The 26,497-nt window shown below is 39.9% G+C and overlaps 1 protein-coding gene and 1 long non-coding RNA gene across 5 annotated transcripts in view; one reads left to right on the forward strand and one right to left on the reverse strand.

Annotated features, from left to right (window-relative positions):
- Nucleotides 1-4,313: 4,313 nt before the first annotated feature.
- Nucleotides 4,314-25,922, reverse strand: LOC310706389. 2 transcript variants are annotated; one of them, XR_014525821.1, is made up of 4 exons: nucleotides 25,805-25,922; nucleotides 13,274-13,395; nucleotides 5,411-9,219; nucleotides 4,314-4,423 (listed from the first exon to the last, which is right to left on the reverse strand). It is a non-coding gene; the product is annotated as an uncharacterized lncRNA (long non-coding RNA). The 2 variants fall into 2 exon arrangements; XR_014525822.1 differs by lacking the exon at nucleotides 4,314-4,423 and having other exon boundaries at nucleotides 5,343-5,583; nucleotides 8,118-9,219.
- The window catches only part of CNKSR2 (connector enhancer of kinase suppressor of Ras 2), a 237,273-nt gene continuing 236,686 nt past the window's right edge, over nucleotides 25,911-26,497 (forward strand). Inside the window, exon 1 of one of the 3 annotated variants that reach the window (XM_083501843.1) lies at nucleotides 25,911-26,118. The gene's annotated coding sequence lies outside the window, so the exon portion shown is untranslated. Of the gene's footprint in view, nucleotides 26,230-26,497 lie in introns of all 3 variants that reach the window. The other 2 variants (XM_083501836.1, XM_083501838.1) reach the window with 2 other exon arrangements.

Raw genomic sequence — 26,497 nt, forward strand, 5'->3', positions numbered from 1 at the left:
CAAATAAACTTCAGGTGAGCTGCTTAGACCTTTCTGTTTCACTGAGCTTTTACTGTGGGTTATAGTTTTGTCTCCCTGTTTTTATGCTGAATTATTTTATCATACTCTTGATTTATTTTAAATGTGTTTATCAACTTTTTGAGTTTGTTTTTATGAAGAAAAGTGGTATATAAATGTTTAAATCTATGATTAAGTAAAATCTCCTGAAATTAGTTTTTAAGGACACTACAAATTATTCTTAATCTGCCAGTTTTGAGACTTCCTGTTTTTCTCTACTTTGATTATGCAGCTCTCTTGCCTTTTAAACTTTTACAGACAGAGCTCATGGTGTTAGGTATTCTTCTCAAATTGACTTCACATACGGACCTTGACACAAAAGCAAACAGACTTTCAGCTGAGTCACCACCAGATTTTACATGCATAAGCACACATGAACCATTCATTTCCAGCTAATGTGAAATGGCACACACATCAAACTACGTTATTTATACCTTCATGATTAATGTTTACTTACCCCTCAGTAAATCATTTTTGTTGTGTTCCTGTTAACACCTTCTCAATTTAGATTTGTAAATGTTTGCACTTCTCTGAAAAATGCTTTTATTGCACAAAAATCTCCAAGGATATGTTTTTAATCTAAATTCAGATTTAGAATTGTTAAACATTAAACACTTTCAATGAAAGAGACAAGACTTTTCTTCAGCTTGTTGCAGAGAAAGGACAGTTGATTTTTTTCTAGATGTTTTGTCCCACAATCCTTCCTTGGAAGGCTGATAAAAGGGGTTGTCAACCCAGAATGTACAAGTGCCATGGCACTTCAAGCTTTGAGGTGTTAGCTGACAAGTTCATACAGTACTTAGAACTAATAAAAAGACTGGCACTCCTTCAGTTGTGTCCATTCTGCCATTTCAGGTCTAGGGAGCTAGAAGCAGGGCAGGATAATGAAAGTGAAAGACATTTACTGGTGAATCTGACTAAATATATTTAAGAGTTTATTATTGAGCTTTCTCTGTAGTGGTGATGGCAGTGAAGAAGCAATACTGCTCTGCAAGCTTTGTACCCTCAGGGTCTTGGATCTACTTCAGCTTGCCTATAGGATGATGATAAGGAACTCTCAGAGGCCACTCTGCTAAGAACTTTGAGGATAAAGGTCACTGGTATCTGCCTCAACTTGGACTCCACTAATTCAGCACTTCTGTCTACAGATATGTCTAGACTATCATGTAGATGTGGATTGAGAGAAGAATGTCAGTTATTTTGGCCTGAGGATGTGTACAAGGTGCTTAGAGGAATGCAGCTCATTGATCCAGTTTTGTTACTAGACAACCAAGTAGTCTTATTGGCAGAGAATGCTACCAGTTAAGTTTGACAGCTGAAGGATAGACATCTTGGCTAAGCAGTTGACTATGTTTTGGTAACCTTCAGGCAAGACTACTTCAATGTACTGCACTGGGATTGTCCAGAACCTGCAAGGGAACTAACTGGAACCTGGCATTGGAAGAACTTGGTGCCAGAGCTTAAAGTGTTCCACTGACTTGTTTGCATCAAAACACAATTTAAAGTGCTGGTGATTACTACAAAACCTTCTACCACATCAACCTCCCATACACTGGTTTGGCCTGTTGCAGAGTCTCATCTACAAGGGCTGTTGTCCTGGCACTGACTATTTCTGCATTTGGATCAGACTCAAGGACGACAGTGACAGCTGGCCACACCCAGCCCAGACAGGTGCACAAAACTGTGGCTTTCAGTCTCTTCTATCATTGCACTCTCCCCATCTTTCACGGAGAGTTATTTACACACTTTATTTGGTGCTTATTGTATTGCAAAATGAAAGAAGAAATATAAGCCGTACTTTGTGGCTATTTAGTGCACAACACTCTGGAATCCAAATCCCACAGGAGCCTAATTAGTGCATTTTGCCTGACAATACAGTGGTGCCTCGCAAGACGAAAATAATTCGTTCCGCGAGTCTTTTCGTCTTGCGATGTTTTTCGTCTTGCGAAGCACGGTCCGTCGCAACTGCGCCTCTTCAAGCGGCTTTAAGAAAAAAGCGCAAGACGTTTTTGTCTTGCGAAGCAAGCCCATAGGGAAATTCGTCTAGCGAAGCAACACAAAACCGAAAAACCCTTTCGTCTAGCGAGTTTTTCGTCTTGCGAGGCATTCGTCTTGCGGGGCACCACTGTAATGACTGCCTGGGTCTGCATAACAAGCCCCAGAATAGTACTATCCCTTCCAAGTGGTATATGAGGCATATGAGACCTTTTGCCTTGCGGGGAAACCTTGTAAGTTGAAGTCACTGATAACATTCTTTTTAATTCTGATCAATTTTCAAATTCTTGATAAGCAACTTACGTCTTTAGCAAACGGGGCTTGAATTACAGGGGACCTTCTTATCTTTTTGTGATAAGCTGCCACAACTATAGAAGCTTACAGGGGCTTACAATTTGACTAAGATGGGGGGGGGGGAGCATGGTTGCAACTGTGCATTTCATTAAGGGTCTCTATCTTTATCCTAGTAATTTGAGCACTTTCCTTCAGAAGACAACTTATGAGCCACTGTAATTTTGTCAGAGCTATGAAAGCTGGCATGTGCAGCTTCAATCACCAATAAGGATTTTGAGAAGCATATTCTTGCCAGCCTTTCCAGGGACAGGAGAACACTGCAGTAGTTGTGCTGGCATAAGACCTGGTTGTATGCAGCATCCCAGCTACCAAGTCCAACACTCTGAAAGCTATTGTGATATCCCTGGGGTTACTCAAAAGGGCCTGATTCCAGATGTCCTTCAAATTACGGTACCTGCTGTCAACATCTATAGACTTGTAGAGAGCTGTTGAATTGTCCCTTTATAGTGTTACTCGAGTACAAGTCACCTAGGGTGTGACATACAGACCCTAGAATCCACCCAGAACAGAACAGTCACTTAAAATATAAAAATATATTTAAGGAACATGCAGAAGAAGATTGTATGCAGAGTTTAGTGTTCTTATTTCCTAATTTAACATTACCAACTATCCCATGTTTCATAACAGCTATCCTAACACTTCTACATATACTGTCATTATCTCTCTCATTTCATTTTCTTTTAGCTTCCCTCTGCTTCTCACAGCCACAGTTTCCCCGCTCTGTCATTCTTCAAACGACACTCTCTACCTGTCACTCATGCTAATGCTGCCCAACATTCCATTTATTAATTTATTTCCACTCTCTTGCTATCAATCATTCTTCCGCTATCTCTTCTGTGTCACAGGCTGTTAGGGATTTATAGGGTTACCCACTCTTCTATACAAATGATGTAGTAGGTTTTAAATAATAGAATATGCGACTCATAAACTGCAGTGAATTTCAGCAATATACTGAATAAGGGAAAATCATAGACATAGGAGAATTTGGGATTTCTTGAATACAGTGTTTTCTTCTTATATTATTTCCTATGGAACAGATCTCATTGCAAAGTTTATTATCTGTCATCTCCGGATTACATTAGTTACCTCAGTGGACTGTTGGGGGGAGAACATTGTGTTAGACTGAAATGGAGCTTTTACCATTAACTGAGAAAAGCAGAAGTCTGAAAGCCCTGAGAGATTCCTTGCCAGACTCAAGGTATTGATTGCTATAAAAAGTAATGTGGAGGATGGGACTGAGAAAAGGGGGAATGAAAGCATAGCATGAATGCTGTCATACTAACAGCAATAAAAGCTTGCTTTTATGTTAGAAAGCCATATCTCCATAAATATAGTAATGGCAAGAAAAAGTTGAAAGTCACATAAAGCTTAAAAACCCCCAACAAACTTTGAGCAATGTTGTATCATCATTAATGTTGGCCACTTATTTTCTCTTTTTTTTATCTCATGTGAATGGGACTACTCAGCTCCGCCCTGAAAGGTTGGTATTGAAAGCAGGGCTGGGGGAAGCCGGGAGGCTATTTTTTTCTGAAGAAAAGAATAGTTTTTGCACCAGTGCACCAGTCTGACTGGAAATTGCTACGGTGCTATTTTCTAATAGGGTCTTCTTTTAAATCACAGAAAACTGTGATCCCAGCCAATCCGGGAACATGCCATGAATGTGATTAAGTTATGACAATCATGGCTATGTGATGTCTTCATGAAGGCAATTCAGAGGGAGGGCGGAAAGCATTGCCCAACCTCTGAATTTATGATATTGGCATGAAACCATATACGTAATTATCATATAGCAAAATCTGACTGAAGCCAAATCTAACTTGAATGCTTCCTGCCTTCAATTTGAATGAGAAAAGATTTTTGCCCATTTGCAACATGCCTGAAGGATGCAGCACTAATGGTGTTATACCTTCATATGTCCTTGCAGGGGGGCAGACTGCAAGGTCAGGCTGTAGATGAAGAGGAGATTGCAGGAAAAGCCTCATAGAATTTGGTGCTTGCTATAAGAGCACAGTCAGACCTTAACAGGCAAAGAAGAGGATGACTTCAATAGTGGATAAGGTGATGGAGCTGCACTACTTCCCTGACCTTTCTCCAGCTGAGTCGCTGCTGCATACTAGGATGCAGAGTGAGAGCTGATGGTGAGATCAGTGTAGTGCAAACACAGGCTGCAGCCAATCTGGTGCTTGTATCAACATGTTTGCACCATGCTAATCTTGTCAATGCCTTGCCCCTCCTTAGTACACAGCAGTAACTTAGCTGAAGGAAGGCCAGGCAAGAGGTGTAGTTTCACTCTCCCATATGCTACTGGATGGCTCCCTCTACCTCAACACTGCAGATAATTTCCTACAGGCCAAGTAGGAAGTGATGACCAAAGGAAAGGCCGCTGCGGTGAATATAGAATAAGTTGTAGTTATTTCTTTGTTAATAGTGCACCATGGTGAGCCTAGAAGAAGTAATGGGGTAGGAACCTAAGCATAGAAAGTTAGGAAAAGTCCTTATGAGGATACTGTGAGGATCTGGGCTCACAGGTTCTGAGAATAAAGGACCCACCTGGTCTACTCTGAAGCAAGAGTGGCCTGGTGCTCTATTGAACATCAATGGGAGTGGGCTTGAGTTAAAATGATCACCCAGGTAGGTGATCATGAGATGGCCTGGTACACCTTTCTTCATTTACATGTGATATACCAAGTGTGTCCTTTTATGAAGAGTTAGAATTTTGCAACAGGTATCCACTGCTAGAAACTGGGTATGACGTCTACGTACCCTGGATGCTGCAGGTGGTGCAGTAATGATGGGTTTTTGTTAGCAATCTCATTGGATTTAACTTTAAGATTAATTAATTAATTTTCTGTCCCACCCTTCCTTTCAAAGGAAGCCTCAGGCAACAAACAATAAAATGTGAAAACAATACAATTAGAAGATTGTTGTCGGTATCTTTCCACAGTGTACCGACACAAGCCTGGGCACTGTGAAGGTCCTGGGCTGCCCAGACAGCAAGACCCACCTCTCGGCCTCACTGATGTGGTTCAAAGTAAAGCAGACCAATACGTTTGGCACCAACTTGGCTGCAGGAGTTGCTGGATTGCGGCATACAAGGTGCCATCCAACCATCTTAGAGACTCCAATCCAGATTTGTATAGGGTTTACTCCTTAGCCTTTTCTTCTCCCAAAGATATCCTGCAAGGCAATGGAGGCTTAGAATTAGAGTTTTCCTTCTCCTAGACAGCCTACTTTCCCAGGTTGACAAGCCCCATCTGCCTCCCACTTTCCTCTACAGCACATGCAGAAACTGGCTTCTTGTTCATTGGACCCACTACTGGTCTTGTCCTCTCAATCCATTGGAGCCTGTATTTGCATGCAGGGAAAGTCCCTACTTCACCAAAGGTTTAAAACCCATTGGCTAGTAGTGCAGATTTAGCCAGCCAGCGAAAGCTGTTTCCCAGGGTTTGAGAGCTGAGTTCTGGGTGCAGACCAAAGGTAGACAAACCACGCCAGAAGGAACACCCCAATTAGATGATTAAAGATTTTAAATTAGAAGATTAAAAACACATCTAAATCATTTCAAAGCAATTAAAAACAGCTAAATATGTTTAAGAATATTAAATCTAAAAGCATTGAAAACAATGAGTTAACATCACATTTTAAAATTTCAACCATAATACAGTATCTCTTACTCCCACAGCCTTTGTTCCAACACCCTTTCTCAACCTTGGGTCCCCAGATGTTTTGGGACTAAACTCCCATCATCTCTAGCTAGCAAGGCCAGAGCTCAGGGATGATGGGAGTTGTAGTCCAACAACACCTGGGGACCCAAGGTTGAGAAACACTGTTCCAGGAGGACACCATGGTCAATGCTGTCAAAAGCTGCTGTGAGACCAAGGAGAACCAAGGGGGCTGTATTCCCCCAGTCTCTTTTCAAAAAGAGGTAATTAATCTGAACAATGAAGCCGCTTTCAGTGCTAAAACAGGGCCTGAAACCAGACTGAAATAGATTGAGATGTGGGGATGCAAATTAAATGTAAATTTGAACTGTATCTCCCACAACTTTCTTCAGAATAAATGTTTTCTTTATTTTAAACACAACATTAGGTATACAATATATTTAACTTCAATCACTCCTCCCACTATTCCCTTTTCATGTATTATTCAAAATGCTGCAGTATCATTAGTTTATATTGGTGTTCTATTAGCATACTTTTCAAAGCTTCAGGTAAACACCACCAGTTATCATGAAGCTGTAATAAACATAGAATACTCAAGGGGGCACCCCAATCATTGGAAAATTTAATGTTTCAAAATAGGAGAAAGATAACTGTACATTTTTAAAAAGCATTTTCAGAACCACTTTGGGGCTATTTCTTCAAGTGAGCCAAGCTTTTTTGTAAGCCTTTATTAAACATGTATGTGGGACCTGAGCTTTCACCAGGAACCCAAATCCCGCTTAAAAATGGCACTGAAAGGACCCTGCCCCTCTTACCTTTTAGAAGCCTTTTAAGGCTACGGCAGCATGATTTGGCGAAAACTGAAAGTAAGTGGTGGGGCTTGTGAATTTAATCATGGGCCCTATTAACTCCCCTCTGCCCACTAAATAATTAAAGTACTAAATGCTTCTGAAAAACTGTGGTACTATGTGCAACCAAAGACAAGCTAGTCAGCTGCCACTTGGTTTTGGCCTAGGGGACAGGTCCAAAGCACTTAAACACTGTTAAGAGTGGCTAATCATGTAGGCTGCTATTTTGCACCTGATAAAATTGTGTTGTGTTTCTGTACTGATGTTTGCTTTACATTTTTTAAAAAATTATATATTGCAAGCTGCCTGGAGAACTGAAGATAGCCAGGAACATTTTGAATAAAGAAATGTTGAATGTAGTTTACATCTTGCTCTTTCTGTCATTTGGACTTTATGGCCAGCTGTGGACTATTGAGGGTTATTTCAAGCTTACTCATTATTAGTTTCCTCTCATCTATGAAGGTGCTGTCAGGGATTTTACTTTTCCCCTTAGGATGGTTGCTTATACATCAGCCAAAAGAGAACAAAAAAGGACACTAATTTAAATATGATAATTTCTACATACAGATTCAAATTTAGAAATAATAATAATAATAATAATAATAATAATAATAATAATAATAATAATTCTACCCCGGCCGGAGCTGGGATCAGGGCGGTTAACATCATAAAACTAACACAGTATACAAAGAACATAAAAACATAAAAACAGGCAATCAATTAATTAAAATACATCTTAGAATTAGTTCAGGGCAAATTAAAATCTGGACAGGTGGCAGTCCACAAGTAAAATTGAGAGTGGTTAATATTCTCCAGGGCCAACTGTTACCACTGGTCTTATAAAGGACCTGTAAGCAGGCTAGGAAGCCTCTTTAATGCTTGTTCTTATACAGAAAGAAAAGAATCAGATTGAACCCCGACCAAAGGCCTGGCGGAACAGCTCTGTCTTGCAGGCCCTGCGGAAAGATGTCAAATCTTGCAGGGCCCTGGTCTCTTGTGACAGAGCGTTCCACCAGGTTGGAGCCGCAGCCGAAAAAGCCCTGGCTCTAGTTGAGGCCAGCCTAACCTCTCTGTGGCCTGGGACCTTCAGAGTGTTATTATTTGCAGACCTTAAGGTCCTCTGTGGGGCATACTAGGAGAGGCAGTCCCATAGCTATGAGGGTCCTAGGCCGTATAGTGCTTTAAAGGTTAAAGCCAGTACCTTAAACCTGATCCTGTACTCCACCGGGAGCCAGTGCAGCTGGTATAGCACCGGATGAATGTGCTCCCACGGCGAGGACCCCGTGAGGAGTCTCGCCATGGCATTCTGCACCTGCTGGAGTTTCTGGGTCAGTTTCAAGGCCAGCCCCACGTAGAGTGAGTTACAATAATAAAGCCTATGATATAATATAAATGCACCTTATCATTGTGGGGAAGACTGACCTTCACATTCAAAATATGCTTGTCTGCACTAGTGTTTTTCATCTGGTTGTGTTAACAATTTCTAGCCACTGAAAAACAAATAGTAACTCATTTTGTTTCAAGTACTTTATGATTTGTTAAGCTGAACTTAAAGAAACTACAGAAACTGCATTTGCACTGAATTCCCACTCAGCTAGGAAACTGACCGTGTGACCTTGGACTGGTCACCATTTCTTAGCCTAACTCAGATGTGAGCATAAATGAAGCGGGAAGGAAACAATTATCTTGCTTCAAGCTGTCAAATTTCTATTGGTTCACAAACGAGCCAATTCCTGATTTTTGCAGAAATGGCTTCGCTCATTTCAGAGCCAATGGTGTCCACTTCAAATTTATTCTGTTCCAAAGATGCCAGCCTAACTTTACAACTAAGAAACATCAAGGCACAGTAATGGGTGACTAGCTTAAGATTAGTTGATGAATTCTTAGCACAGTATTTTTAAGCAGAAATATTAAATAGCAATGCTTTATTCATAAGCTTTCTACTAATCACTAAATAATCATAGCTCCCCCATGCTGAATTGGGAGCCTGGGCTTGCAGAATTAAGCATAGCTCCCATGTGAATTAAAAACTCAACACTTCTCCCTTTAGACATTAAACACTTACGTCACCTCCATTATCAGCAAACTAGAACAAGAGAAAACAAACATTTGCTTTTATTCACACAACAAATCAATTATTTTTCCTTCCAGGATATAGCCCCCCCCTTCTCTCTCACACACACATACACCTCGACCAGCCACCAAGCTTTCCCTCCTTATTCTTGTGTAAAACCCCTATGGAATGCCAGGGACACAGCCCTTTTTGCTCTTTTGGAGCAGCCATAGTGTGGTTTTGAAGAGATCTGAAGAAAGAGAAAGAATAGAAAATTACACCTAGAGGGAGTAAACCTTTATTACATACATAGCCCTTTATTACCCAGAGGGAGTAAAAAGGAAACATTCAGAGAACACCACCATGGAATAAAGAGCAGTTGTTGCTTTCTCCCCTCCCCCAGAACATTTATTCAGCAGTAGCACTGCCAGGGTGTGTAAATGAGGCCTATGGACGTATCCCAGGATTGTGAAGCCATACACGTCTGAGAGTTTCTAAATGCTTCGCTATGTCTAACTCCATCCACTGTATTCTCTTCTGTTGCTTAGGAACACTTTAAATCACACCTACCCAAGCTGTTCCTCTTTCTCCTCCCCTTTCCTATTAGGTAAGTCCTAGCTCAAGAATGTAATACATTCTATTAAGTTGCCACTTGTTGTTTCCCCTTCTTCCTTTCAAGTACAGTGGTACCTCGAGTTAAGTACTTAATTTGTCCCGGAGGTCCGTTCTTAACCTGAAACTGTTCTTAACCTGAAGCATCACTTTAGCTAATGGGGCCTCCTGCTGCCACCACGCCACCAGAGCACGATTTCTGTTCTCATCCTGAAGCAAAGTTCTTAACCCAAGGTACTATTTCTGGGTTAGCAGAGTCTGTAACCTGAAGCATATGTAACCTGAAGCATATGTAACCTGAGGTACCACTGTAATGTGGTGGGCTTGAGGCACTGCACTTGGGGCACCAAATAATATTTGGGGCCCCAGCATTTCCCACTCTCATTCATCCTACCATGGTCTGAACTTAGATCCCATAGCTCCTTCCACACAGCAAGGAGTAGCTGGTTAGAGAAAGAGGGTACTCTTTCCTTGTCTGTTTCCCCTTTCCTATTTAATGTATACAAAGATTTCTCCGAGTACACACATCTCCCATCTCAGGGTTATAGTTCTCAGCAACCATTAACAAACTACAGTGCCTGGAATTCTTTGAGGGAACACTTTATTTTGAACGTGCTTTAAAGGTATAGGGTGTATTCAGATGACTGAATTCAGCTGTTGGTTTTCAGTACTAGGGCTGAAGAATGTACAGGGTACCTTTGCCACTGAAAAACTTCAGTGTCTTGTTTTCTCACACACTTATAATTCAGGAACAGTTTCCCTCTGAGAAGGATTTTCTATATAAGGTATGTGTCTACAATCCTCTTGTTGCACAAACAAAGAATACAAATACTGTATGGGTTTTCACTCTGCCTCTGTTTTAAAAACAAGCACCTTCCTTGCACAAACGCCTTCTGCTTCCCGTCTCTGCTTGCAAACATTAGTTACAACTCTTAACTAGTTTTTCCTCATCTCAGTGGATTGTGAGTAAACTAGCCAATATTTAAACCAACTGACTTTAATTTGATGCTGAGAGTTATCAAATTAAAGGTGGTCCATGGGGAAAAATGCATTTCAGCCCATCCACTTAAAGAGTGGAAGAGAAACCTGCAACAAAGTGTAGGAGCCTGGAGTGCTTCTGTTTGAGACCCTATAGTTTTCTGTCCCCACCTTCAGTCAGCATTCTGTGCCCTCTAAGAATACTTAGCCCTCACTGGGCTATTTTTGGATCCCCTGCTTTTGAGAGATAATATGCAAAAAAGATGCCTCTGATTTGGAGAGCTGAACTGTGTGTAATGTGTAGCTAGGCTCAAATAAAATCAGCCATATGCCTGAAAACTACCTTTAATCATTAGTGATGTGCCTTTCCCCATGTTTTCTCCTCTGCCCTAGCGATAAAGATACTTTATCTGTTAGAAGGAATCACAGGATTCACTTTGTTATAAACAAAGCACTACAGTACTTTCCATTCTAGATATTGTATATACTAGCGTTGGAATACAAGGAGCAATATGTTTGAGAAATGAGCTTTCAGCGTTATCATCTCTGTGCTAAATTCACTATTGCTGCAGGGAACTACCAGAAATTCATGGTTCACCTGATAACAAGAGTAAGGCTGCTGAGAATTACTGGAGTAGTTCTGAGGATCTTTGTATTTCAATGATTAAATGGGGCCAGTTGATCTTTTGCCTTTTTTCATTTTAGCTAAATCTCTCCCCATGTTTGTCATTTTGCCTGCAGCAAGGTGAATAAAAGCCGTTTTGTTTTGATATTTTTCTTAATCCATTGTGTGCCTTTGTGTTTCTATCATTCTCAAAGGACAAAAGGAAAAAGCTACCTCCCTGCTGTCACCTTTTCAGCTATTTGCCAACCTGCCATCCCCTGCCCCCCATCTGGTAGTGTAACAGATGAACAAAACATTGCCAAAAGGAATTCTGCAGATTACCAATGTGGAATCTGAACATGACAGAGGATCAAGGCTATGTACCATCACTGTTTAATTCAAACATTTTGTATTAAATATTTTAAATTCAAACTGGATTTTTCTATATTTTCTACCATTATTATTTCACAGTTCTGCCTTCTTTAATAAAATTAATTTTATGTTAGTTGTATATAGACAAAAACACATAAACCTTACAAAACTGATGTTGTGTTGAGTCATTGAGGTACATTTTTGTTAAGACTCTGTGGGTCATAATTTCACTAATATCTGTTCTTTTTCTGTTTCAATTATTCTGTTTCAGCCTTCTACATTTAATCCAAACCCATTTTTTTGTCCTTGCTCTTCATCTTTACTACATCTGTTTCTACATTTCCTGTGCTTTTCACTTGGCCTTCCTATATGGTTTATTCGTTTATTTAATTTTGAGGGCTTTTTTGCAGTGGCAAATCTTTCTCCTGGGGAGAATGAAGAGATACTTTCAGGGTACAATGCTGCAACTTACTGGCTGTGTATCAGCAAATATAAATGCTTGTTGAAAACATTTGACAAACAACTGCTGTGTCTGAGCCATGGTACACAGCAGGGCTTCATACTAGTGGTCCATGGAATGAGCATAGGACACTCCAAGAATCAGCTCATATAACTGTCAGCAGGTGGTGGCATTGTCATATAAAGTTGCACAATGTAGAAAAACGGAATGTGATGGGCCTTTGACTATCGATAAGATGACTACTGATTTAGTGCCCCAGTAAATTACTGGACACTAAAGCACCAACTAATATGTATTAACCTTTTGCAATGAAGAAATAGTAGGCAGGAGTTTCAGTAGGGCTGCAATAACTCACAGCATACTCATTCCTCCTCATTCCTCAAGCTGCTGTTAGGTGATGGCAAACCCCAAGTTGATGTACCCTTAGAATAATAAAGAAAATAGAGCACTGTGTACAGACATTTGAGGGTTAGGGCTGTTCTTTCGTTGTTGCACTCTTGAGAGTACATGCATCTTTGGGATGCAAGAAGCTCCACTGAGAACTGCAACTGACACTGGCTGGAGTCTTACACTGCAATTAGGACCGTGGAATCTTAGGTGTCATTTTTTGTGTGAAGTAAGCATGAGTGAGAATGGCAATGCCTATTCTGGCAAATGCACAGATTTGGAGCTAAATTCCATATATCCTGGGTGGATGGGGTGCTTGATTTTTGTTGTGGGACGAGAAAAGAAAGGTACTAGTGCTCTTACAGCAAATGAATATGTGAATGACAGAACCAGTCCCAGTTATCTAACCATAATTTGTTTTCCAGCAGCAAAACATGATATGAAACCCTGGTTTTGCTCGCATAACTTGTTCTAACTATGATTTGGTACTATGTGTAAACCTAATTGATTTGCTCACTTATTGCTTTTTGGCACCCAACTCAAATGCATGCCAAGCTATAGGCATGAGGCAGGAGCATCTGTAAAACAGACCATAATATAGGCTGTTTAGGGACTTCATTGGGGGGGAGGGATTGCTTAAAATACTTTCACTCATGAATGCAACAATAACAAAAAAATCTAGATTTTGCTGAACCATACTTTGCTAATTTATTTTACGATTATCTTTCCCTGATTTTTCATCTCTTCACCAGAGGGCACTCTTAACTAAAAGATAGGACTCAAAAAAGTCTATCAAAAAAATACTTGTTTTCAGCTATAAAGAGATTAGAGGAAGTCTCAGTTCTGAAAAGCATATTTTACATTTAGTATTTTTAAATTTAAAAAACAAACCTTATAAAGAAGCTTCTATGTAGTATTTCATCTTCTGTACTAGTTGAATGAATATTCTGCTGTTCTTTGAGATTAGTAGAGTGGTTTCATCACTTTAGAACAACATTTGCTTCAAGGCTGTTCTGGAGAGGAAAACCAAATGTGTCAGGAACTAGCCACCCTCCTCCAAATTATTAGATGTCACTTTGTCAAAGCCTTTACAATCTTATCTTTACCTTATACTCTAGGCAGAGCCTGGATCTCTACATGCATCCTTTCCTAAAATGGAAGTGCTCATGTATTATCATCCTGGGCTCCCATTTTATCCTGTGGGTAATCCTTCTGCTTAAAGTATTTTATTTGACATGGAATTTTCAACTCACTCTTGTGGTGCAGACTCTCAAGCTGCAGTTCATCATGCTTACATTTCAATTCCTTTTACTCAACAGCTTGAGCTATCATAGAATTGTAGAGTTGGAAGGGACCACAAGGGTCATCTAGACCAACCCTTGCAATGCAGGAATCTTTTGCCCAACATGGGGCTCAAACCCATGATCCTAAGATCAAGAGTCTCATGCTATCATAACACTGTTTCTGGTTTCATCCTCTGTCTTTTATACTGTGCTTGTTTCTGCTGGACCTGTTGCCAGACTTTATCCAGCAAATGCATCCGGATTTGTGCTCCTTCTTATGAGTTTCATTTGTGCATTACTTATTCAGTCTTTCCAAATCCTGTTATTGCATTTTCAGCGATTTAAACTTTTTTGTTCTGAATGATATGCAGGAGGATGTTGAATTTAAATAACGCCAGCTTGTAGGAAAGACTCTGAACTTTTTGCAAATGACTTCTATCTATTGCACTGATGAAATCCTTTCTTAATTTTCCTAAGGGAACAGATTTGAGAGCTCTGTCTAGAACAAGAAAAAAGCCTGAAATTGATGTATAGATGCTGCTGCTTCAGGGCCCCTGCATGCTACCAGCCCACTCATAAAATGAGTCATGGTAGCAGTGTGAAGGTTTAAGTCCATACATCTGAGCAAGAGCTAACTACCGGTAGCTATATTTAAATAAAATCTCAAGAAAACACTCTTGTAATAAAAACAGGCCACTGTATTTGCTTGTAATATATATTAGAAAATTCATAAACTGAAACCATTTATTTTCAGATTTCTAATCGTGTTATCTGTTTTAAAAAATCAACATAGATTCATTTGCCTAAGGTAAACAGGATATTGCTTTTGCAGCAGTGAATTAAGTGTTTGTTGTACAGCACTAAACAATAAAGGTATTGTATTGGAATAGTAAAATTCTGCCACAATGAGAAAACTCACTAAAAAACACAATCTGTTTTGCTCCTATACCTTTAACAGCAGCTGTTTCCACAGAAATAAGTAGGTGAAGCTTTTTACAGCACGATGTTAATCATTATAATATGTTAATATATGTAGATAAAATAGTTCTAAAAGATACAGGAACAGTTAGTAACCCTAGCTTTGACTCTTAGTGTTCTGGTCTTTCAGGGATTTTTTCCCCTTTTGTTTAGACTTCAGAAATAATGTTGCTCAATACACTTTTTTTAAAAAAGCTATTTAAAGTAAAATGTGAAAATAGGGATTTCTCAGCTAAAGTAAGGCAGATATAATGGCCTTGTTCTCACTGAGGTGGCAAGCCTGTATCCCAATTGTACTATTTCAGATGGGGTATCACAAGACTGAATGATCTTTTGTACAAAAAATAGCACTACCCTAGTGCATAAAACATACGAATCATATGTTGAATCAGATCCAAGGCTTATCTATATTGGACATGAGCACAACAGCACTGCCCCTGCTGGAGAGTACCACAGCTGCTGGTATTCAGAGCTATATTAAATTATGGTGCAATGCTGCTGGAAGTGTAGTCAGGATCCCATGATACTCCTGCCAGCATACATGTACTATCCAAGTGTGCTAGACTTTTAAAAAAATTGTTTTTATGAGGGAGGATTCTATTATGTAAATCTCCACATGAAGTCTGAATAGGCCAGAGAAAGATCCAGCTTAGTAAGAATTAGGCCATTGCTTTGCTGTGTTTCTCATATTCATTGATTTAGCTAATCAATTGTAGAATTAATTTTTCTACCTGAGAGAGAGAGAGAGAGAATGGGGGGGGGGTGTATTAGGAGAGTAACGCCACAGAATTTAAGGGGGTCTTAAAAACGACAGTTGTAAAATGTTAAATTGACCTCAGGGGTATACCTCCTAAGTTGTTTCACGACATGGTATATTTCAGTTTATTGCAGCATGATCAATATTCATTAGAACTGACCCCCACTTACCCCTAAAGAGACAAATTTGTGAGCTATCTTAGCATGGTGGTGCCACTTTTATCTTTTACATGGTGCATAGTAACACAGATTTGGTTCCAGCTAAAAATAGTTCTCAGTGGGAATGAGTGGCTATTGAAAAACTATTGAAAAACTCTCTTCATCTCCCTGCAATGCTTTGTTAAATAGACATGTGTTACAAAGCTGTCATGCCTAGCAATTCTCTGGTCCTTCTAAGCAATAACCAATGAAGTAAAGCAGGGACAGGGAAACACGTTAGGATTTTCTTTAATAAATTAAAGCATTTTTACCCCACCTTTCAGCCAAAAAAGTTCAGAGACTGGCTTACACATAAATAAAACTGTGCCTGTCCCCACAGCTATAAGGCACAAAAAAGGGGGATGGAGAAGGAGGATGAAAACCAAAAGCAAACTCAGGCATAACTTTTTAAAGATCTAATGAGACCAGGTGCAACGTGAACTGTTCAGGTAAATAAAGAGGCAAAGGGAACTGGTCTCAGCAGAGCCATTCAGTGGAATGGCCTTGTTTCATAACTCTCCATCTACTGAAGCATGCTTGAGGGAATGGCATCTACTAGGTAACAGCTGAGAAATAACCTAAAGCAACTGGCCTCTTAGCAGAGCCAGTGGAATGCCCCTCCTTTCTCTCCCTCTGCTTTGCAGCTCAGTGACATCATGCCTCATCTCTGCTGTTAACTAAACGTTACTAGGATTGTATTGTTACTATTCAAGGAATTCAGAAAACTACTGCTTTATTATGTTTGAGATATATATTATTAATTATTATTATTATTAGTAGTAGTAGTCGTAAATAAGCTATAAATCATACTGATCAGCAATTTGATGGGGAGTGTGGGAGACACCTCTAAATCTAGCTCTCTTCTCCCATCTCTGGTCAACTGAGTGAAACTACATCTTTTTTCAACATTAAATATGTGCAGGTCTAGCAGCAGAACCAGACTTGGAAATCACACAGAATACTTGTTAAAGAATGCAGTTTCCCTTTGATGCAGGTATGATCCTAGCTAGAATGGGATGTATAGGTGTGGAAGTAATTTTAGAATATAAATATGGACCTGTTTCTGTAGAAGATGGAAGCTGTGGAAGGGGAATCCAAGGTATGTAATTCACTATGCAGGAGGTGTAATAAGTGTGCTTCATCCATCTGAGGCTCATCATCCAAAGGCAGAATTTCATTAGTGGGCCTAGCCTACTAAAAGCTGTTTGTATGCAGCTAACATTGCAGTCTAAGTATTTTTCAGATATAAAGCATGATGTCTCTTCACACTGGACCATTAAAAAAAATTCTATGCATTTTGATTTTATGGTCTTGGCTTTAACGATGCATGCTATTTATTTCTTCACTGTGCCTTACTTTCCCCCAATCCAATTGTCCATCTCATTTATTTCCCAAAAAGGATGCCTTTAAGAGTAGTTTTAAATACCCACACCCAAATCCCTAAGCCTGTCTTTTGATTTCACAGTTAACATAACTTCAGTGTAAACATTTTCAAACAGCCAACGCTGTATTTTCCTCAGAAGTGGGATATTATAAACATGCTATTTTCTGACATCTGCAATTGAGATGACAGAGTCTGTTGCAATATTCATCAAATGGAGTATATGCATTTGTCCCTAATACTTGAATGTAAACAGAATAGGAGGTTGAAGGAATCTTAAGAGGTCATCTACTCCAGCCCCTTTCTCAATATAGGTTCTATAATGCAGGATGCAACACTATCCCTGCAAGCTCACCATTAAGCCTCTGTTTAAAAGATATCCAAAGAAGGAGGGAGGAAGTAGTGGTAACAATGAATAGCTGGTAACCATTCAGAAATGTCTTCTAATGTTTAACTGAAATTTGTTCCCCTGAAATTACCATCCTCTGGGTCTAGTCCTACCCTCTATATATCTATACCCAGTCAGCTCAATGCATCGCCTTCCATCCAGCTCCTTATTGTGCCACCACAAATGCTTGAAAAAAAATGGTGTTACAATTGAATCCGGGCTCACTGAGAGCATGATGCAGAGACAAGCAGATGACAGGAAAGTTCTGTTCATACTATGATTCCACAGACCCTAAATGTGTGGAGAAAGAATCAGGATCTCACCAGCTGTGTCTGTCCCTGACCACTGAGCAGTGCAAGTTGTTTGTGCATGGGCTCTTTATAGCAGTTCTGCTGAATGTGTGGAGGTCAATTCAGTCATTCAGAGTATGCAGAATCCTCACCTGAATCCAGCAAGTGAAGGGCAAATAAAGGAGAGTAAAGGGGAAAGTTCAGAGCCATTCTAGAGTTACCATCCACTACCAAGATTAGCAACTCAAACTGTGCAATTTACTGTGTGAATTGTGGTTATCATGCAATTAACTTTCTCACTCCAATTGGTAAACAACTCTGCTGTGGAATGGAATGGGAAACACGAAGATCCTAGCTCATGTGAGTAAGCTATACTAAATATACAGCCAAGAGTGTGTACGAAACTCACTACAGGATTGTTGATCCCTGTGATAAATAGAGCAGCTTGCAGTTAACAATGCCTGATGCTCTGTAACTCCTGTCCTCCTTCTGTAGGTGGGCACACAGAACAAGCCAGTTTCTCCCCCTTGCTGGTGATTCACACCAGGACTAGGATTAGCTCTGCACATTGGTGTGAATCACAGAATGTGTCTGAGGTGTGGTATATTGTAAGGCACTGTCACAGGGACAATATAGATAACTAGAAATAACCCATCCCAGCCTGTTCCTTCTTCCCACCCTCCCTTCACTTTTCATGTACAAGAGGGTTGGATCATAGCCATTGTTTTCAATAGTGAGTATAATCAGGGGCTTGATTAATGGTGGTGTCATTTCAATACCCAGTGAAATGAAAATATTACCATGCATTTGAAAACAACCCGAAAGTGGTTGGAAGAATTGGCTCTAAACCTCACTGATTTTAATACTTCTGTTTAAGTGTATGTGGAATGAGTCTTCTCACATAATTTACATTTTAGTTTGCCTTTTTATATGTGTGGCTTTTAAAACACACACACATCATTGTTTGTAAATGCTAAAAATATAGCTAATTTAATTTAAACTGTTCTAGAATTTCGCCACTGACTTCAATTGGATGTAGAGAACATCTTTTCTTTTAGGACTTTACTTGTATCTACCAAATGTAGAGGGTACTGAAGTTGTCTTAGGAGCAAGATAGTGGGAAGTGTTGACAATATTTGATTGAACCTGTTTCAATCAGATTTTAAAAAATATGACAAACTACATCATGTTTTTGTGGATGTTTATTATTCAGATGTTTGTTTCAGAGATTTTAGCGCTGGTACCAAAATTAAAAATCACTGAACAGTTATAAAAGATATTGCTAAGGAAGTCATAATTCATACTTCTACATGTTATGAAGGAAGAGGAGCTATAATTTTGACTGTAATACAGATGTGCACCTTGCCAGGATTATATAATGCAGTACTACATTATTGTTAGTTCCAGAAAATGTCTAGAAAAGGTGAACAAAGTGCAAGTGCTGGTTCTATGTCAGAGTGTGATGCCTGATTCAGCCCTAAGCCTAAGACTCTTCATCAGATGAAATCCCTGAGGTCATGAAGTCTGAAAACTTTATGGAACACCTGCTCTCCAGCACTATCTCAGATATCTCCAGCCTCAGGAGGCCAGGTCTAGCTGTAGCTGAGAACCCAGAGGGAGTAAGAGATCTGGAAGAGAACTTAGAAGGATGGCTGACCAGTTGTAGCTGGGCCTGGATGGACCTAGGTGATCAGGCTACAAAAGCTTCCAGTTGCTGTTAGTTGCTGGAAATTTACAAGTTTTTTTTTATCCTGACTGACCCAGTGCATCTGTTAAGATTTTGTTCTTTTAATCCTGCCTACCCTGTGTTTGACCTTGGTCTTGTCTCACGAACCTGCTATCATGCCTGCTTTTGTACACTCTCACCTTAGCTCCTACTTAAGAACCTGTGTTTCTGAGTTAATATCTCACTGCTGTGGGAATGATTAGGAAGGTTGGAGAGGATATATTGTCTTGCTCTTATCCCTCCTCTCTCACACTAGTGAGCAAACAGCAGAGCACATTCCTTTTGCAACTTATTGGAAGCAGTTGATGACTCGCTAGTCTTTTAATTAAGCAATCCAGTCTGACTTGTCCAGACTAGAGCCTTCCTGTTAATTTTCCCTTTATTTCCCTCTTAAAATAAGAACAACACAACACAGTCTTCTTGAAAATAACAATAAGAGTTTTACTCATATTCTGTTCACAGTTCGGTAGCATGAGCCATGCGCTGGTTAAGAGCCAGGAACAGTAGAGATCCAGAAGTGAAGTTAGTCAGCACACGGCTTATCCTTTACAGACGATGGAGGCCACAAGTAGCAAGTCTGAGATTTAGCTCAGACTTCTTTTCTCTACAAATGTAACTACAACCACAACATAAAGCCTACCTTCAGTTTACTGCTAAAATTGGAACCTTTCCTGGTCATCTTGTAAAAGTAGAGAAAAGTGATGTTAAGGATACATGATGTGCTTTTAATAGTTGATGTACTTATCTTAACCAAAGCTTAGAATATTAACGAGGAGTTACCTTATGCCACTTCTGTCTTCTATACAGCACTTAGGACTCTATATACATAGTACATAGTAGTCAGGGCTATGTTTAGCCTGTAATTTGAGGACCACACCATGCAACATGGGAATTTAGTGTTAGAGTGAAGAATCCAGAATTCTTCAAATCACAGCTTTCATTAAAAAAAGGAAGAGCAAAGGACCAGTTATCACATTTTAAGCATGTGCCTTATTACCATTTTGAAACAAATGGATTTCAATGGATTTTTAGAAGACCTGTCACCTATGCTTCTATATGCAGGCTTCCTACTGGCCACTTCACTATCAGTTTAATTTAATTCCACCTTTCTAATGCCTGAACTATGGAGATGACTGCAGTGATTAAAGCAGCAGTCTGTTGTGTGTGCGCACAGAAGCATTTTGTGCATGCATATTTCTATCTCAGAAGATGTGCATAAAGCCAAGTGCCTGACCCTGTGTTGAACAGTGGCCAATGTGTGGATTACAGGACTGGAGGTGCCAAAACAGAATATCCAGTCCCCAGTGTGCCCAAGTGTGGTTGTATCTTTGGTTGAACTTGGGGAGGATAAAACAAGCTGTTTTCATAAAGATAAAGGGACGATAGAAGATTTCTGTTTTTAAACATAGGGAGGAATTCAACGTCACACTCTTCTTATTGTTCCATCAGCACAAGCATTTCTGCTGTCTCCTAACCCTCCAGAGCAGATTTGGGGAGCTGGGCGGGGGGAGTCCTTCTGTTCTAGCAGGAGCTCTGGTGCTGGCTTCCACTAGTATGCTGTGTTAGTTGAATCTAGGCCACAGTTTGCCTCTTCTTTCCATACAGGAAATAGAGGAAGCAAGGCTGAGAAGGCAGGACAGACATACAAAATAAAAGACTTATTTGATTTGGCATTTTGTAGTGTGTAGTCTTAGCTATACCAATTTAAATTCCTTGTCTTCTTAATATAGCCTGTAATTACGCTGTGGGGTGTGGGCTATTCATCAAGTGTCTATTTAAAGTACCTAATAAGCTATCTCTGACAGTTTTGTGATTGGAGTTCTATAGAAATGGAAGTAAAGAAGACAGCCCCCCCCCCAAGTTTGAATGCTGACATTTATTCTGGTGTTTTAATTTAGAATTATTTGAAAATTGAACTTGTAAAAAAGGAATTTTGCTAATTTTGGGGGGGAGGAGTTATTGCATCACTAGCTACAAAAACAAGTTTATTGTGGCCACTTACACACTGTATATTTAAAGCACATGGTTGGTCGTCCCCCCGGCTTCCGATCTTGGAAACAGTAATTTGTTAAGGGTGCTAGGAATTGTAGCTCCATGAGGGAGTTTAAGAAGTACTGGAGAGTGCATCTAACTAGATTTTTTTTTTTAAAATGGATTTTGTAGCTAAAGCCACTAAAGAATTCTGCAAGATATCAGCATTGTGAGTACTGCCGACACAAGCACCAGGTTCCCTTAGAACTGCTCTCACACATGATCTGGAGTCCCAATAAATAATTTTAAAAAAAATCTATACATGATCACAGCAGCATGGGAGCCATTTGTGAGGAAACACCTTGGTGGTAATTACAAAAGTAAGTACAAATATATCTTCCCTCATTTCTGCTTTCAACGTTTCCTGGTGCCTTTGGTCCGTGATAGCTAATCTCCTGTGTCTCTCCCTCCCTCCTGTTTCTGGCCATCTATCATGCTATCCTGTACTCTCTAATACTCTTTACCAGATTCCAGGTCCTCTTGAAGTCCCACTACGTTAATCTACCCAATTACTGTTTCTCCATAACCTTCTTGTTATGTATTGAAGTTCTCACCCTGGCCACCAGGAGTATCGTGTATATACAGTGGTACCTCGAGTTAAGTACCTAATTCGTTCTGGAGGTCTGTTCTTAACCTGAAACTGCTCTTAACCTGAAGCACCACTTTAGCTAATGTGGCCTCCTGCTGCCGCCGCTGCACGATTTCTGTTCTCATCCTGAAGCAAAGTTCTTAACCTGGAGCACTATTTCTGGGTTAGCGGAGTCTGTAACCTGAAGTGTATGTAACCTGAAGCGTATGTAACCCAAGGCACCACTGTAGTTTTCACTCAGGTCCACATCAGTTACTTTAGGCAGGAAATCCTGGGTTGTTGTTGCTACAATGTTGACAGCCGGCTGCCTATAAAAGCAGGCCGGCTGAGCTGTTTGCTGTTCAGTTCTGCTCCAGCTTACAAATAAAGAGCTGTTTGAAGAATCGCTGTGTCGTCTGATATGTTCACCCACAAGTTAACACTTCTGGTTGACTCCTGGTTGACAGGAGGCCCTAAATGGCTGTCAATCTGTGTCCTCTACTTCAGTTCTATGTAGACAACTGTGTAATTTTGACAACTGTGTATTTATTTATTTTTACTTTGCAGTACCTAGCACATTGGTTGTTCAGTATCCCTAACAGGAAACATTAGAAACCACCAAAAGAATGGATAAAATATGCTGGTATTTCTTAAAGAATCTTTCCCTAAGGGAAAACAGCACAGCAAGCCTCATTAAGGGAGAGAGACCCTTTCTGTGCCAGAGCGTCCTGTTATAGCTTATATCAAATGCTCTCTCTTTCTACAAATATGCCAGAAGTGCTAATTATACCATAAATGCATGCGAACGTACAGGTCCATAAGTTGGAAAATATAATTATGTGCATATCTAATTGAAAGCTAATGATTTCTATCAAGTATAGGTAGACCATGGGCTTAACATACATTAGTTGCCAGTTTAGCAGAAACAAAGTGAAAACCCGAAAACATGTAAATGTGACACTTAAGAGGAGAAATAAGAATAATGTTTATGTTCCCTTTTTAATGCTCCCACAAATGGCTTAATGATTAGCCAATATAACAGAAGCAACAAAAGGAAATCTTATATAGATTATCTCGACAATTAATAAGATTCTCTGTTCCATTTGAGGGTCATTAGAAATAAATAATGATGCACATAATAAAAACACTAAAGCTGGATCTTGAAGGAGAATTAGAACTCTTGACATCATCATAATCAAGATAGATTATCAGTCTGCTTTGAAGCATCTTCTTTTCATATGCAGTAAAATTTATGCCTATGTTTTGGATTACAGTCTATGTTCAAGATCCAAAGCAGATTAACTACATACAAATTCCCAAGAGTACTTTGGATGTGTTTCCTTAACTACAGCGTGCAAATCTAGAGGAGTTCCAAAAAGTTTGTAATATAGCATGGGAGTGTCTGCTCATCAAATTCCACCGAACACAAGCTACTCTAAAATAGCTCTTTGGATGCTAGACTATGGCTGCTTTCCAGCTACTCTATTATAGTTTAATAAACCAATGCACAAGCAAGCATTTCACCTGCACACAAAGTACTTAACCCAAGGTACCACTGTAATAAGAAGACTGCAAAGAACCACACCCAAAGCAATGTTCCTTCAACACTTCCAGATTACATATGTGATTTGATTTCACAAGAATCACAGCAATCTTAACAGTTGCAACCAAATATTACAATCCTAAACCAATCAAAATCATTTAGCTCTCCGGATCAGCCCTCATCATAATATCATGTGATTACATATAATAAATTTTCACTGTCTTTCTTTTAGAACTTTGACTAATTTTCCTGTTCACTAAATGTCTCCCAATATCCTCTTTTATCAAGCTACAAAACAATTCAAAATTAATCACAATTGCCATGCTTAGCCAATGCTCTTTTCATGCATACAATGGCCACCATAGAGTCTAACAGTTTTATCTTTTCAGTGTTCCAGAATGGACATTCGCTACATAAAGCAATGTACCTGAAAACACTTAGTTTCTGTGCTGTAAAAGGTACGCAGACACAGGCCTTTTCAATTTAGCTAGGCCATAGGCTCAGAAGAAAATGACCGCTCCACGCTTAAAACGGGGGGCGCCCTTTGCGTGGACACGCGCAGCCCCTGGATCTGGAGTGGCTCCAACAGCATAGGCTTGGTTTGCCTTCCCTCAGGTGGGATACCTGGAGGTCTCCGCCTACCTCAGTCAGTTGTCCACTCCCACCTGGGGGAAGCGTTGCCAAGGAGACCAGGCCAGGTAGGGGGAGGGATTACCTGCCCACACAATAGAGGGAGGATCTTACCTGGGAATCCTCACTTGGCTCCAGAGCTGAAAACACTTAGTTTCTGTGCTGTAAAAGGTACGCAGACACAGGCCTTTTCAATTTAGCTAGGCCACAGGCTCAAAAGAAAATAGAATAATCAAAATGATAGTTTTATGAAATTACTATTTTCTCCATCAGAGAACTGCTATTATTTCATGTGATGCACTTGCTATATGCATCTATTGTCACATCTTCATTAGTTTGTCTGTGGGCTATTTTGCAACTTTCATCTTTCTCCCATTGTTGATGCTTTTCTTGTTCTGAGAAATGGAATCACTCTTTGCTGACCATAACAAAAGGAGATGGCAAAGAAAAGAAGCTGTCATGGTTAGGGGATCTCTGTGTTTGTGAGAGGCTAAATTCTAAAATCAAATTTTAATTAAAGCCATAACAAGTGTGTGAGGAAACAGAAAAAGTGATCCTAGGAACCGTTACAGTTTCTAAAACATGAACTCAAACAGAAAGAGTCAAATAGAAAAAATCAGGACTCAGATGGAAGGCAGAGGAGACAACGTAAATGAAGCAGAACCAGCAGTATCATAGCAGATGGTGTGAGATGCTGCTGGATAGACTTGACTCCTGTCTCAAAGTCACTGAATGCTTGCTGCCATGGGGATGCAGTAAGAAATTCATGAGAACACTTGTTCTCTTGTGGATTTGTCTCCATCTCCCAATGGTTTGTTTGTAGAGGGAACAGAAAGTTTTAAGAACACAGCGTCTTTTACTGTGGGTTGATTCCAGTTTCTTTAAGACATTGCTTCAACACTGGGCCAAACTAGAAAGCATATTAAATATCCAATTGCATTTCATGTGTCTAGTTATTTAAAATAAAAGAACAACTTTGGAGGAGGAGGGGCCACTCAGCATGCAAGGTGTGGGGTTTTTTAAACCTACCACCATCACCAATCTTGACAAAAAAAATCCTCCAAAGCTATTTGTTCTGCGAGAGAAGCTGCTATCAGCACCAATAGTTAAAACTCCAAATCTTCCTGACCAGGCCTTCCTGTGGCTGCTTTTAATATTAAAAAAACTAGGCATCTTAGGTACAGTCACACATTTAATGCACTGTCTACTTTTGGAGCTACTTCATGGAATTTAGTGTAAGCGGTTGCTAAGAAATCTTTTTGGAAGTGTGTCCTCTAGCACTACTTCCTCTGCATTCTGCATGGGCACAGTTCAAATTTCCAGAAAAGTTTACTGCCTGAATAGACGAAGCCTTATGCCTGTGAGAGAAACCCAGAACTGTACAGAGGGGCAGATGTAACTCTTTTGTAAGATTTTTACTATTTCTAAAATAAACATTCAGAGTTCTTTATTCAGGGACTCGGGAGGGACTCAGAATAAAGGACTTATACAGAGACAAACAGCATATGATTTTTAAGTATCCAAGAGGAACGGTATTCCATATTAATCACACATAAAATGTGATTAGGGAGCTTATAGAGCTGACAATTTTGATACAATTTACAAAAAATAAATTTAAAAAATCACAAAACAGTAAAATGCAACACCAACCTCTCAGAAGTCTGTTTTCTTCAGGCTCTCCCTGAAGAAACCTCTCCGTGAAGTTTGATCTTTCATCGGCCCAAGAGGGAAAAGGGTGTTCTTACTTCACCTCAGCTCCACAGCGTTCTTCTCAAAATGGCTGACAGGGACAGCAACTCAGAAAATAACTTACAGTCTTTTATAATATAAAACAGTATAAACGGACAAGGAAATTCGTGACTCATTTTGAAACTTTAAGGGAAGCCTCACTCCTAATCTGTTTTTAAAAGGGCTTAGAGAATTGCCGAGAGGAGAAAGCAGGACACCATCCTACTCGCGCTGAGGTAACTGGCGGTTTATGGCCTTACTGAGCAAGTGAAGAATCATTAAAGCAATATACACCAGTGGGCTACAAAAACACCACAAATAAGGTAAAATATCAGGTAAGTATACCTGTGAAAATACCTCTTCTGAGATATTGGGCTGCCTCTGATTATGAGGTGCCTCGAGTCCAAAGCAGCCCAAGGTGAAGTGGGCTAGGCCTGAGGCGTCAGAATTGCCTTGGGAGGTGTGTGTGTTTTTGGTATACGTGACCCAAGTTGATTTATTTTGAACTTCCTACAAGTTCTCCAACCGCCACATAAAAGGAAAATACTAAGGAAGGGGCATGTGGGAGTGTAGTCATGTGACTGACAGATTTAGCTTGCAACCAGAGAAAGACTT

The sequence above is a fragment of the Podarcis liolepis genome, assembly GCF_965112155.1.
Source record: "Podarcis liolepis genome assembly, chromosome: 4".
Taxonomy (NCBI): Eukaryota; Metazoa; Chordata; class Lepidosauria; order Squamata; family Lacertidae; genus Podarcis; species Podarcis liolepis.